The sequence below is a fragment of the Phaenicophaeus curvirostris genome, chromosome 12, assembly GCF_032191515.1.
Source record: "Phaenicophaeus curvirostris isolate KB17595 chromosome 12, BPBGC_Pcur_1.0, whole genome shotgun sequence".
In the NCBI taxonomy this organism is placed as follows: domain Eukaryota; kingdom Metazoa; phylum Chordata; class Aves; order Cuculiformes; family Cuculidae; genus Phaenicophaeus; species Phaenicophaeus curvirostris.
In genome coordinates this window covers 14,638,479-14,650,344 of record NC_091403.1, presented here as the reverse complement: position 1 = coordinate 14,650,344, position 11,866 = coordinate 14,638,479, and the positions used below count along the sequence as shown (strand labels likewise).

At 42.5% G+C, this 11,866-nt stretch overlaps 1 long non-coding RNA gene and 1 other non-coding gene across 2 annotated transcripts; one reads left to right on the top strand and one right to left on the bottom strand.

Annotated features, from left to right (window-relative positions):
- Nucleotides 1-20: 20 nt before the first annotated feature.
- Nucleotides 21-92, top strand: TRNAQ-CUG (transfer RNA glutamine (anticodon CUG)). The gene has a single exon. It is a non-coding gene; the product is annotated as a tRNA-Gln (tRNA).
- Nucleotides 93-1,995: 1,903 nt separating this feature from the next.
- LOC138725750 (uncharacterized) lies at nucleotides 1,996-8,771 on the bottom strand. The gene is made up of 3 exons (XR_011338299.1): nucleotides 8,154-8,771; nucleotides 6,378-6,468; nucleotides 1,996-2,373 (listed from the first exon to the last, which is right to left on the bottom strand). It is a non-coding gene; the product is annotated as an uncharacterized lncRNA (long non-coding RNA).
- Nucleotides 8,772-11,866: the final 3,095 nt, after the last annotated feature.

The window sequence follows — 11,866 nt, the reverse complement described above, 5'->3', positions numbered from 1 at the left end:
GATGAGGTTAGGTATGAAGGGGTTCCATGGTGTAATGGTTAGCACTCTGGACTCTGAATCCAGCGATCCGAGTTCAAATCTCGGTGGAACCTGCTAGCTTTTCGTTTTTCTCTTTTTTTTTTTTCTTTGTCATCGAATCGTTATGAGATCCTGACAATATAATCGTTTTAAAGCAAACGTTGTTGGGAATGGACAGTTTTTTCAGGGCGACTGCCAGGCTTTGTTGGAGCATGTGATAGAACAAGGGGAAATGGCCTCAAGTTGTGCCAGAGGTTCAGACTGGATATCAGGAAGAAGTTTTTTCACAGAAATGGTCATTGGGCACTGGGACAGGCTGCCCAGGGAGGTCCTTGAGTCACAAACCTTGGAGGTGTTTAAGGGACAGGTAGATGAGGTGCTCAAGGGCATGGTTTAGTGGCAGATAGGAATGGTTGGACTCCATGATCCAAGAGGTCTTTTCTAACTTTGTGATTCTATGATTCTGTTTGTGTTCATAGAACCATAGAGTCACTTGGTTGGAAAAGACCTTCAGATCTTCGAGTCCAACCATAGCTGTGTACTACTCAACCACGTCCCTAAGCATTTCATCCACGCATCTTTCATCTCCCATTTTGTTGACCCCTCCCCTCACTCCCTGGCACACAGGACCGATAGGATGAGGACCACCAGCTAGTGGGACACTTTTCCAGTAACTCTCCCCTACATACAGCCATGTTTCTTTATCATGGCAGTACTTTTCCACAATACAGGCATCTACCTGAACTGCTCTCTCAGAACCACACGGTTGGAAAAGACCTTTGAGATCATCAAGTCCAACTGTACCAGTCCACTACTAAACCATAACCCTGAACACCTCAGTTACCCATCTTTAAAACACCTCTAGGGATGAGTTCTCAACTACTTCCCTGGGCAGCCTCTGCCAGTGCCCGATAACCCTTTCAGTGAAGAAATTTTTCCTGATGTCTAGTCTGAACCTGCCTTCGTACTCTTTCTACCTTCATTGCCCAAACTGCAACCAGGCATCCTCCTCGCCCCCGCCACGGGCTCCTTCACACACAGAGCACTACCTCACTAGCTCACTTGCCACGCTGTGGGTGCCCTCCTCCTGCCTTCACAGGCAGGTGGTGGCTGCCACCCCAGAGCTGCCCACAGCCATGGTGGAGTTTGGGGTGAGTTGGCAGGAAGCCTTCCTGGGTCTCACAGGTTCAGCCTGTGAAGCAGACCAAGAGTGGAATACAAAACCAATGGAGCTTGTGGTGGAGGCATTGGAGATACCAACAAGCTTTTTCAGCTCATGAGGCATAAATTAGCCATGAGCCAGTGTGCTGTGCCATTGCCCACCCCACTTCCCCAGAAGCCAGTCATCCTCATCTGCACTGTCCTGTGAGAGAAACTGGCTTTGTCACCAGCTTCCCTTGGTGCAAGCAGGAAACCTAAATAAATAGAAGAGGTTAAAAACAGTGTTTCTGTCCAAATGATTAAACCAAAGCCCTTAAAACTGCTCTTTTCCCACCAGTTGGCCATTAGCAGCAGAACTGCGCTTGGCACCTCTGTAGTCAGCGCCTGTGTTATCATTTCTGTGCACAGAGAGCAATCCCCAGGCATCGGCAGCAACGCTGTGCACCAGTTACCGGATGCTGGAATGATAACAAACTGTAACGTGATGCTCTGCATTTAAAAATAAGTAGTTCACACTGCTATGGAGCTTCTGAGCAGAGAAAACAAAGCTCTAACAGCAAAGGCACACAGTGTGTGGCCACGATGTGTCACACCACAGGAGTATGGCACTGCCAGTGAGGTTGGGACATTGAGGTCTGGGCTCACCACATGTCCTGCCACCAGCCTCTGGCATGCCCTGGCAGATTGTGCACCTCCGGCTCCTTGCAGGTGCACAAAGCCCAGCGAGCATTCAGAATGTCGCATCCCTAGGATGCTGTTCCCGGTGTCCCATGGGAATAATTGCATGTGCCCATGCTGTAAGGGCGCTGTAAGGGCACTGCAAGGCCAGACTGTGCAGGAGCAGAAAGCACTCCAGAAATGTAGTGGCGAGGTCTATGGGAGTCTGCATTGCCTTTGGGTTCATCCTTTTTAATCTCCAGCTGAACCCAGAACACCCAAAATCTTGAGACTAAAAATCATCACCCTGCTCCTGCCACCCTTCTCAGAAGTTATCCCACGGCATTGGGCAGTGCATTAAAGTTGATAACAGATACTTGTATATGTAGAGGCTGGGGTATATTTATAACTGTAATTAAGGTTTCCTTCTTGCATCCTATTTGCAGTTCTCCATTGAATTTTGTTGTTAAAAAAGCTATTAATTTCTCCTTGGCATTTCTCAGGCCTGGTTTCTTCCTCCAGAAATACTGCTAGTTCCTAAAAAAAGCAATGGCAGATGAAGTATTTTTAGTTATCCTCCTGTAAGAGCTGTTCTTCTTTTTGTGTTTTGGATTTTGTTCGTGAGCCTAGAAACACCCTTTATTTACGCTTTTCATATGCGTCAGCATTACTTCCTCTTGCACCAAATTGCAGATGTTCCTCATCTGGAACTGGCTCATCCTACCCAAGACTTTAGGGCAGAAAGTGAGGACTATGTCTTTTCTGGCTAAGCTAAAAATTACTGTCCCTAAGTTCCTGTACCACTACTCCTTGTTGCCATGTACATGAGCAGCAGCAGGGGCTATTTCTAGCCTGTTTAAATGCATTTGATCATTTATAATCAGATTCTTCATGGTGAAGGCTGAAACAGTAGAAAGAATTTTGCATCTAAACACAAATCGACAGGCCGCAGGACTCAAGGATAGCACCGGACTAGCGGAGAGCTCTAGAAATTAGGGTCTTCTATTCTGTTCAGTCCTAGATTAATTTTGTTCCTGTTCAGGGATGTCTCAGATGAGAACATACAAAACCTCAGGAAATGTCACTGTAAGCAAAGACTGGTTTTGGCTGCTCTGCTCTTTCTCCGTGTCCACCCCATAGCATGCTGCTGTAGTTACAGGATGGCCTGGGACACCTCCCATACATGTGCAACACGGCCAAAAAGCAGAGGTCAGGCCTGAAATAACAGAAGAGAGTATGCTTTCCAACTGACAGCGTTTAATGTGAGAACAGTCGTTCAGCACTGGCATTCCTGCTGCATTAATTGCCATTAGTGTCGTCCTTGTGTGAACACTGAATTCATTGCAAACCTTGAATTAGCGCTCTCATAATTCTTCGGTTGGTACTTAGGCACAACCATTTGCAGAGGCAGCACATTCCAAGCAAGGGGAGCAGAGACAAGAAATGGTACTCAGCTGGCCCTTGGATGTTCAATTTAGCAAAGAAAAGAAGCAGAGGTCACACTCATAACTGCATATTTATGGTTCTATTCTGGAAATTCATACAGCAGCTGCCAAAAAAGCCCCATCTTTGGCCTCAGCAGGACCATTAACGTGCAGATGTGTTTCACAGCTATTCACTCCAAGCTGCCAGCCCCAGGCACTGTGCATCGGGCTCTCCCCCCACCCAATTCTTCCTTCGTTCTCCTACTTCCCTCCCGACGCTGTCTCGTGAGACCCTAAGAGAAACCCTGCCCTAATAATGGGGGAGATTTGCCACCATCTTTGATGGTTGCAATGTTCCTACCATGAGGTCAAGGTCTCTTTGCAAAATCCACCAGCTGGATTTGACATGAAAAAAGAAGAATGTGAAAAAAGGATGGCCAGTATATGCTGCTGGTCCCAGCTTTTCTGGCTCTGAATTCCCTGTTCAAACTGTGCAAAGTTCATCTCTTTGCAAAACTCCGGGAAAGGTTTGGGATTGAAAAGCACAATAAGTCAAAATTGTCCTTGAATGGCTGTTGACCCAAATTCCCATTTCCCAGATGAAAGGAGCCACAGGCTTCTCCAGGGCTGAAAGCAGGAAGGACAAAAGTGATGCCCCAGAACCTACTCTGTTTTATCAGAGGAGAAATATTTCCTAAGGGGGAAATCCAATCAATACTTTGCAATTTTCTAACAATCCATGAATCATTGCAATTATGCAGAGATAATTCAAGCTTTCCAATCCAGCTGCTGAATTAGAGAAAAGCGCACTCTTAGCACTCACTCCTCCAGTTTGACATGTCAGTCATAAAAATAACCCCTTCAAGTATAAAACCCATCCACTGAAATAAAACAACCCCTCCTCTCTTTTTGAAACCCTGGACCAAATTAAAGGGTCTACGATGTACAAGAAATTCTATTTTTTTCAGGTAATTCTGTGCCAGGGGTAGGAAAAATGAAAATCTATGGAGTACACAGGAATTTTTCTTTTGATAACTTATTTGAATTCCAGCATACGCTATATAGTTTTTCTAGCTCTACAGCTGTAAGAATATAAGAATACACAAGTACAAACAGACAGAATCAAAAATATTTCCTGTAAACTAGCCTTTTCTTTCCTAACCTTGGAGGTGGAATAAGAAAGGATCTGGATCTGAATAGGGACCTATCCAAAGTCAAACCTCATCCTGTTTTTGCTGTTCTCTATGGATCTCTGCAGCACTCATGAAACAGTGGGAAGGGAGCAGCTCCAGAAAAATTAACCATCTTCTGAAGTAATTTTTTCACTAGTTCAGTATTTTAGTCATCAGAAAGGAAGGAGGATTTTCAGCACACTTTGGGAAGAGGAATCGAACGCAAAAGATTTGATGACTTGGTGTTTCTTGTGATGACTGTCAAAATGAAGTCATCAGTTTTCTGCATCCATTTTGGACTTGACACACATCTTGTCTGTGTCTGCTGCCTCCAGAGAGGTATTAGCAAGATAATACTGACAGCTCCAGGATAGTAGCTGGATGAGATATAATTTCTGAGACATGGTTCAAAATCTTCTTACTAGACTGTCAGAGGGCTTTATTTCCTATGTAAGGTCAAAATCTGCTTGAGGTTGGTGTCACTACCAGACAAATATAATGCCAATGACAGCAGGGCAAGCATTATCACACATCCAATCATCTTCTAATTTGGATTCAAACGATCGGCTCTGGGGAATGAAGGCAGTTTGATTTCTGTGGCCAATTCACTCCCTGCTGAAACTACCAACAGAGCTGGCTAGTTGTGCTCAGTGTGGTGATGCTTGTTGTGAAGCTGTACAATTATCTGGGGAGCCAGGCTGAGACTATAAAACTTTGCTCACTAGGATCATTAGAGAGCTGTCAGATGGAACAACTGGGATGGCTTTGATCTGGCAGAATACCCTTCCTTCTGTTCCCAGACCTTGGGAGCCATCCAGTTCCCCATAATTATTTTTTTTCCCAAGTCATTCAAACAATGCTCATTGGGTTTTTATAGGCTGCAATAACTTCTTCAGGCAAACTGGAGGCTGTAACATCTATAACAAGGTTAATTTATTAAATAGAAGCTCTTATATTTCAATGATCCTTCTATAAATATGTTCAAAGTTGGTTTTGCCAAGAAAATGACAAAATGCTGCTCATCATCCCAAAGATATTCCCTATAAATCCACTAGGTGTCCTACTGTTTTCAAGCAATCGGACTCAAGGTTTGTTCGGTTTTTTTTCCCTAGTTTTGCCAATGAGGAATTAGTTGGAGTCTTTAGTGGAATTAGGTCTGGGTTTGCAGGTTGAATTGCTCACAGTGGCAGCTCTTTGGACAAATGCCACTAATGATTCCCACAGAGATTGACTCAAGGTTAGAGGCTGGAAGAGAAAAAGGAAAAGAAGCTGCCTTCCTCTCTTGGAAGGCAAGATCCATCAAAGCCAAATCCTTCTCTCAATCAACCTGCTAAAGTGAGCCCAATGCTGACCTCAGAGGTGGTGGCAACATGCATTAACCTTTATTAAAGCCACTCTACAGAGGCTGCAATTCTGACATTCCTGGTCACTGCTTCAGTTCCTGACTGTTGTCCCGCTGCCTGCTACCACTCGCGCCTGTCTGCAAAGGCCAGCACAACACCTGCTCACGAGGTGTTCTGTCACTGTGAGCACAGAGGGCATTTCAAATTCGTACTAAGAAAAGCAGCCTGGAAAATATCCAAAGGATAATTTTCTTGTCCCAGAAAGTACTTGGGTAGAGTGTGGCCATCGGAAAACAGCCAGCTGCTTGGCTGCTCCTTCGTTGCACAACCCAGAGCAACTATATCAAGCCATGCTATTTGGGACATCCCTCAATTGCCTTGGGGTCTGTTACTTACATTGAGTCCCAGCATTGCAGGCTAGACTTCTCTGAAATAGTCATCTCCTAGGTACCTAAAAAGTATCTTTCATTATTCCAATGCCTTTCAGTGCTCAGAAATGAGTATGTTTTTGCAATACATCAGCAAGGGATGACTACAGGGTGATTTTTATGGTCTTGCCACTGAAGCACAAATCACATTCTGCACAAACTCAATAGTCTTACCCTCTGCCGAGTGGTGGTTGTTGCATTTGTAAACTCCCCTCTCATTTGCTCTAGTATCACAGGAGTGCCACGTCTTGAATTTACCCCAGATCTGTGTGAGGCAAGTAAGGATAAAATCAGGTTTGTTTTCCATTTAAAAAATGCTAGAGGCTAAGAGGCTAAGATGCTAAGGTTGTCTTATTTTCATTATGTGCTTTGTGACCAGAAGAACTGCTCACAGCTATTGGCTCTGCAAATAGGCACTGGGCAAGGTGTCAGCACTAGCTTAATCACAAGCTGTATGGGGAAATCGGAGGGGGAACAAGTGCCTCCTGTCCTTGGCCCATCAGGATTCCTTGCCATCAGGCATTGCACATCACGGGAAGTGCCTAGCATCTGTCCAGTGCCATGTGTTACTTGCACTGCCTCTCTTGCTTGCTATTTCTGTTGAAGGCATGACAGTCATTTTCCGGACAACCTGCAAGAAAAGATACTCCAAAAACAATCTTGCAGCTGTATGTATATATAGATACCTGCTGTAGTCCCATCCATATGCAGTGTGCACCATATGTTAACTGTGAGAGTTTAACCTGGTCCAGCACATGTGCTTGCTGTTAAACCTAAGAAATGCCTCAAGCCTTGCCATGATTCAGTGGATTATGCATCGGAGCCATATGGTCCCGCAGCTTAAGAAGCAAACTGAAAATTTGATAAAGGCACAAACAGTCACAATGAGAGAGACTAAAAAGATATGTTGATATTCCAAGCAGGAGTCTCCTTCCATGACAGCTAATCTCATCACTCACTGCCTCTTTCTTGGAAAGCTGCTGTCAGACAGGTTCCACTCTCAGCTCTGTGAGCACACACACCTTTGGGATGCTAAAAATGCATTTTGTGTGCTTGAGCAAACCTTCTGGGACAAGATTTTTCTCAGTAGCCGGCTGTGCACTGAGCAAGACACACAGGGTATTTGGAGCACAGCACATTTTATGAAGCTCATATCGATCAAGAATTCTGGCTGGGTTAAAATGCACTCTCAGTTATGATTAGTGATTAATATTGTCTCACTGCTCTGCAGAATTACTGCTTATGGCTTTGATAGACTGAAAGGAGGTCCCTCTCAGCTTGCCTAGATGTTCTCAGCCCTGGACTGGAAATGTGTTTTGAAGGGACTGGAGCATCAGGGAAGCAGCAAGGCACTCAGTGCAGCAGACAAGGTAGAGTTTGGGACAGCTTTTTTTTGTTTGTGTTTAAGTTTGTGTATAACTTGGGCAGGATATTGGGTTACTAAAACTAGCTTAATTACGCTGGGAGCCAGACCTGGCTTAGCCCATTTTGATCCTGGCTTCTGATGTTTGGAGGCCACAGGGAAGGCAGGCAGACAGAAGATGCCTATTTTAGTACTTCTCTGCAGGGAATGCACATGCTTCAGACAGGTACACATTTGTTTCCTTTGACATCAAATTAATGGGAATTGATGTAAAGATTCTGCAGTTCTTCTAAAAATTGCTTCAAGTTTTGGCCTGTTTCCTAGATGGTTAGATGCAATGTGCACACAGTTCAAGACAGACGTTTAATTATTCTAATATGAATGCAGCTTAAAAAAAAAATCAGTTCCCTGTGAAATCCAGAATATAAAAGCATTATGATCATGCAAATAATGCAGCCATTCCTGCTTTACATAGCCTATATTCATTCCCAGATACTGCTTTTGTCTTAATACTACTGAGCCCCTCCAAAGTATAGAATTATTAGGATACAAATTACTTGAGTATTTTTCATCTTGTTTTTTCTTACCTTTTGACAGTACACTACCTCATATACTGTATTTGTAGACTATCAGAATATCTCTGTTCCAGGTAAGCTTCTGGTCCTAGAAAGATAAAGCCTCTTGTATTAGAGATAGAGTAGGAGTCTTCTGTTTTCTTGCTTTGATCACTGTGTCTCTGCTTTGATGATCTCACAAGGCAAGTTATTTGATGTCTCTTTATTTTGAATGTCAGCATAGTTCCTGCAAATGTTTGAAGTCATCTTTGTATTTAATTTATTTCCTGGCAAAACAGCATCTATCTGCAGTTTAAGAATAGAACCTATAAAAAACTGCATATGACACCAAAGCACAAAACATGGAAATTCTGGGCAAGATTCTCTCCTCAGTTACCCTTCCATAACTCTGGAGTAGTGTCTTCATCTTTCTTGTTGTTACTCTGAAGCCCATTTTTATTTCCTTGTGTCAGACCCAAAGGATCTACCATATATGGATAAATCTGGTTTCATTACAACTGTTGTAATTTCCAAGACAAAATTACAATCTCCAAGGAAGTACATAAAGATGCATTTACAGTACGTGGACCTCAATACTCCAAGAAATATGCTGCTGTCAATTGTTCTCTGTTAGTACTTCTCTATGCAAATAAAAATATGATGTAGGTAGAGAACTGCTGAACTACCTGAACAGAGATTGCCTCCATATACACAAGCAGAGACTCTGCACCATACAGCTGAGCTCGTTTTCAAAACATCATGTTCAGTGGCTCTTTCTTTAACCAAGGAAACAGTTTGCTCTGAGCTGTTTGCTATTTGTTTTGTATAAGAGTTCCTTGGCTGTCCATGCAGTAGAAGTGCTGTTACACTACAAGAAGACAGATTGCCTGGGCTGGAAGCCCCAGCCCCGATTTAGGGAAGCACATGGTTTCCTTACAATGATTATAATGAATATAATTGCTATTCAGTGTATGGTGCAATTGTTTTTGGTATTTAAAACAAAACAGAGCCTTTTTGGAAAGGATAACAGAACATCAGAAAAAAATAATTGTACAACAGGAAGTGGTTCACCTTCAGGAGGTAACTCCATCTGTAGTGTCTGCTAGCCAGCATTTCTAGCAATCAGAAAATAGAAATAAAAGAAGTCCCATTAAGTATCCCAATACTCCTTTAGAAAATAACGCACCTCCTTTTCTGTAGGTATAGCATTTTACATCTCCTGTTGAACAGCTGCCAGTGTCAAAGGCCAAGCTAGCACTACGAGGAATGCGGAGCCTGAAGTTTTTCAGCAGTTGCTGAAAGCAAAACTAGCTAAAGTTGTAGCAGATGTTCGCTTGCTTCCTGTCTGCTTATCAGCCCTGCAAAAACACTTCATTTTTTTACTTGTTATGCAAAGTGTAACTATGGAGATCTAATACAAGCTGCGCAATAGTGATATGGCGAATAGTTCTTTACATATTTGGTTATGAATGATCAAGAAAAATATTATGGTTTCGAAGAACTCCCTCAAATTTTTCCATATGTACATTAGTCGTTCCCCTTGCATGACAGGAAAATGACAGCTTACAAAATTATTTTAGAAATACTACATTACTGCAGCTCTATGAAGATTGTTGTATATCTTTAATGAATTGCTGCTCACTGACCCTTCCATAGGATCCTTTCCAGTTCCGCCTACCCTTTAAATTGGGACGGCTGTCAGAGAGGAGTTCCTGCAATGCCTTTATATTACAGCAACTGAACCACAATTAAACACTGTGCTTCATGTTAGTCACTGGCTTTAGGTTAAAAAAAATAAGTGAATTAGCATCTGCTGGGTTACATTTGTGTGATGAAATTCTTTACCAGCTTCCCATCTCTTTTTATAATGTGCAGAGTGAAGATGTTTGGCCTCAGTGTGTTCACATTTCAGATGTTGTCTCTAGTACACCAGGGGATAAGGAGCGCTATATCCCAACCGATTGTATGCTCCAAGGCCTTGAGCCTGCTATGGAAGAGAGTTCTTAACTGTCAGTTTAAAAATCAGTTACACTAAATACTTTTTGTTGCACCTCAGCTGTTTTAATTCTTGTTTATATTCATTATGAGCTCCTGTAAATGACAACTGAATATGAATGACTCCATGGAAGTGTTAAAATAGTATTCAATTTTAGGACTTTGAGCTGCTTTAATGGGGCTGATTTTTACCCTGATATACTTAATCTGATATGCATTCCCAGTACACACAAGATCCAGGGCAATAAAGTTTATTGTTTAATAGACAGGAATTCTTTTTCCTCTATGAAACAGAAGAAATAAAGGAGTTTACGTAAGTCCTAGCATTGATGCTTTTGCTTTAAATTATTAACAGCAACAGAAAAGGATGCTTTTGGAATGGTTCCTCTGTTGAAACTGGAAACCAAAAGTGACAGCTCTGGCCTGTCACTGGTAGACGTGGCGATGGATATTCCTGCGGGAAACAAAATGTTTCAGAGCAACAGTGGCTCTGCTCGTGTTTGCTACATTTCATATAACAGCTATAGAGGAAAAAGAGCATTAGGTAACCATTGTCCTTCTACAGATGATAATCTGTTGTATTACAACATCAGGGCCCATGTCGCTGAGGTAAATGGAGCACTTCGGGATGACTGGTTTAGAGGCAGTAGGTATGCATATCCTTTTGAGAAAATGAGCTTCTATATGAAAGCTATAAACCTAAAATTCAGCCACCTTCCTTCCCCCAAAGGCAAGCAATGATGAGGACACACATGGAGGAAAAGAGAAAAGGTGTTGAAAAATGAAGATATGAGGGACTTTATGCAATGGACAGATTTACAGGCAAAAGATGGATCTGATGAATGCAGTGATGGAAATTGCCTTTAGCACCTGGGAGAACACCGCAAGAAGCACAAAGCTGAAAGAGGAAAAGGGGGGAAAGGGACACAGGGATTAAACGAGTCTGAGTTGGGAATGTGGAGGAGGTGAGCACAATTCTTTGGGTGAGTTCCTGGAAGAGATTCAGTAAAGATATTAAAAAAAGCAACATATTGGTATTATGGGTGGGCAAGAGATTTTTCAGTTAAGTATTTGCAAATAGAGGTCAGTATTTAGAGTTAGACTGCAAGGAGTAGCACAGTAGGAAGCAGGATGGATGAAATTACTTATCAGGGCTTCATTGTAGTCAAATTAATTCAGTTTAAATAATTAATTCTCTTTTAAATTGACTCCACTCCGCACACTTGACATTTGGAAAAGCTGCCATTCCCTGGCCTCCTGGCAAGTGCTTTTGCATCTGTTTTCCATTGTCTCCTTCTTGAAAAAACCCATGTCGCTAACAGGAACCATCAGCAGCATGGAACAAATCGGCTTGCCAAGGACACTTCCTCCAATGTCATTATTTATACTTGAAGTATTCATTTTGGTATTAAGAGTCAGACTGTGATTTTTAAAAACTGCCACATATTAAGATAGTTTTGCGCTGTTGTTATGAGTCAAATTCAAACATGGTTACATCAATAACTTCTATTGCATTAACATTCAGTCATACTTTTTCAAGGAGGTGAAAAGCAGTTTAATTAATCCACAGTTCTCTATCTGAGCTCCTTACTGCTGCAGCAGAGGGCTTCCCCCAGGTATGAATCAGATCAGGTATGTCCCTGTCCCCCTCCTGCTCTTAGCACACTGATTTTCAGATGTAATGGGTGAGATTGAGTGGATCCATAGCATGATGAGGGGTATTTTGGGTTAAAGAAATAAAGAAGTTTTGT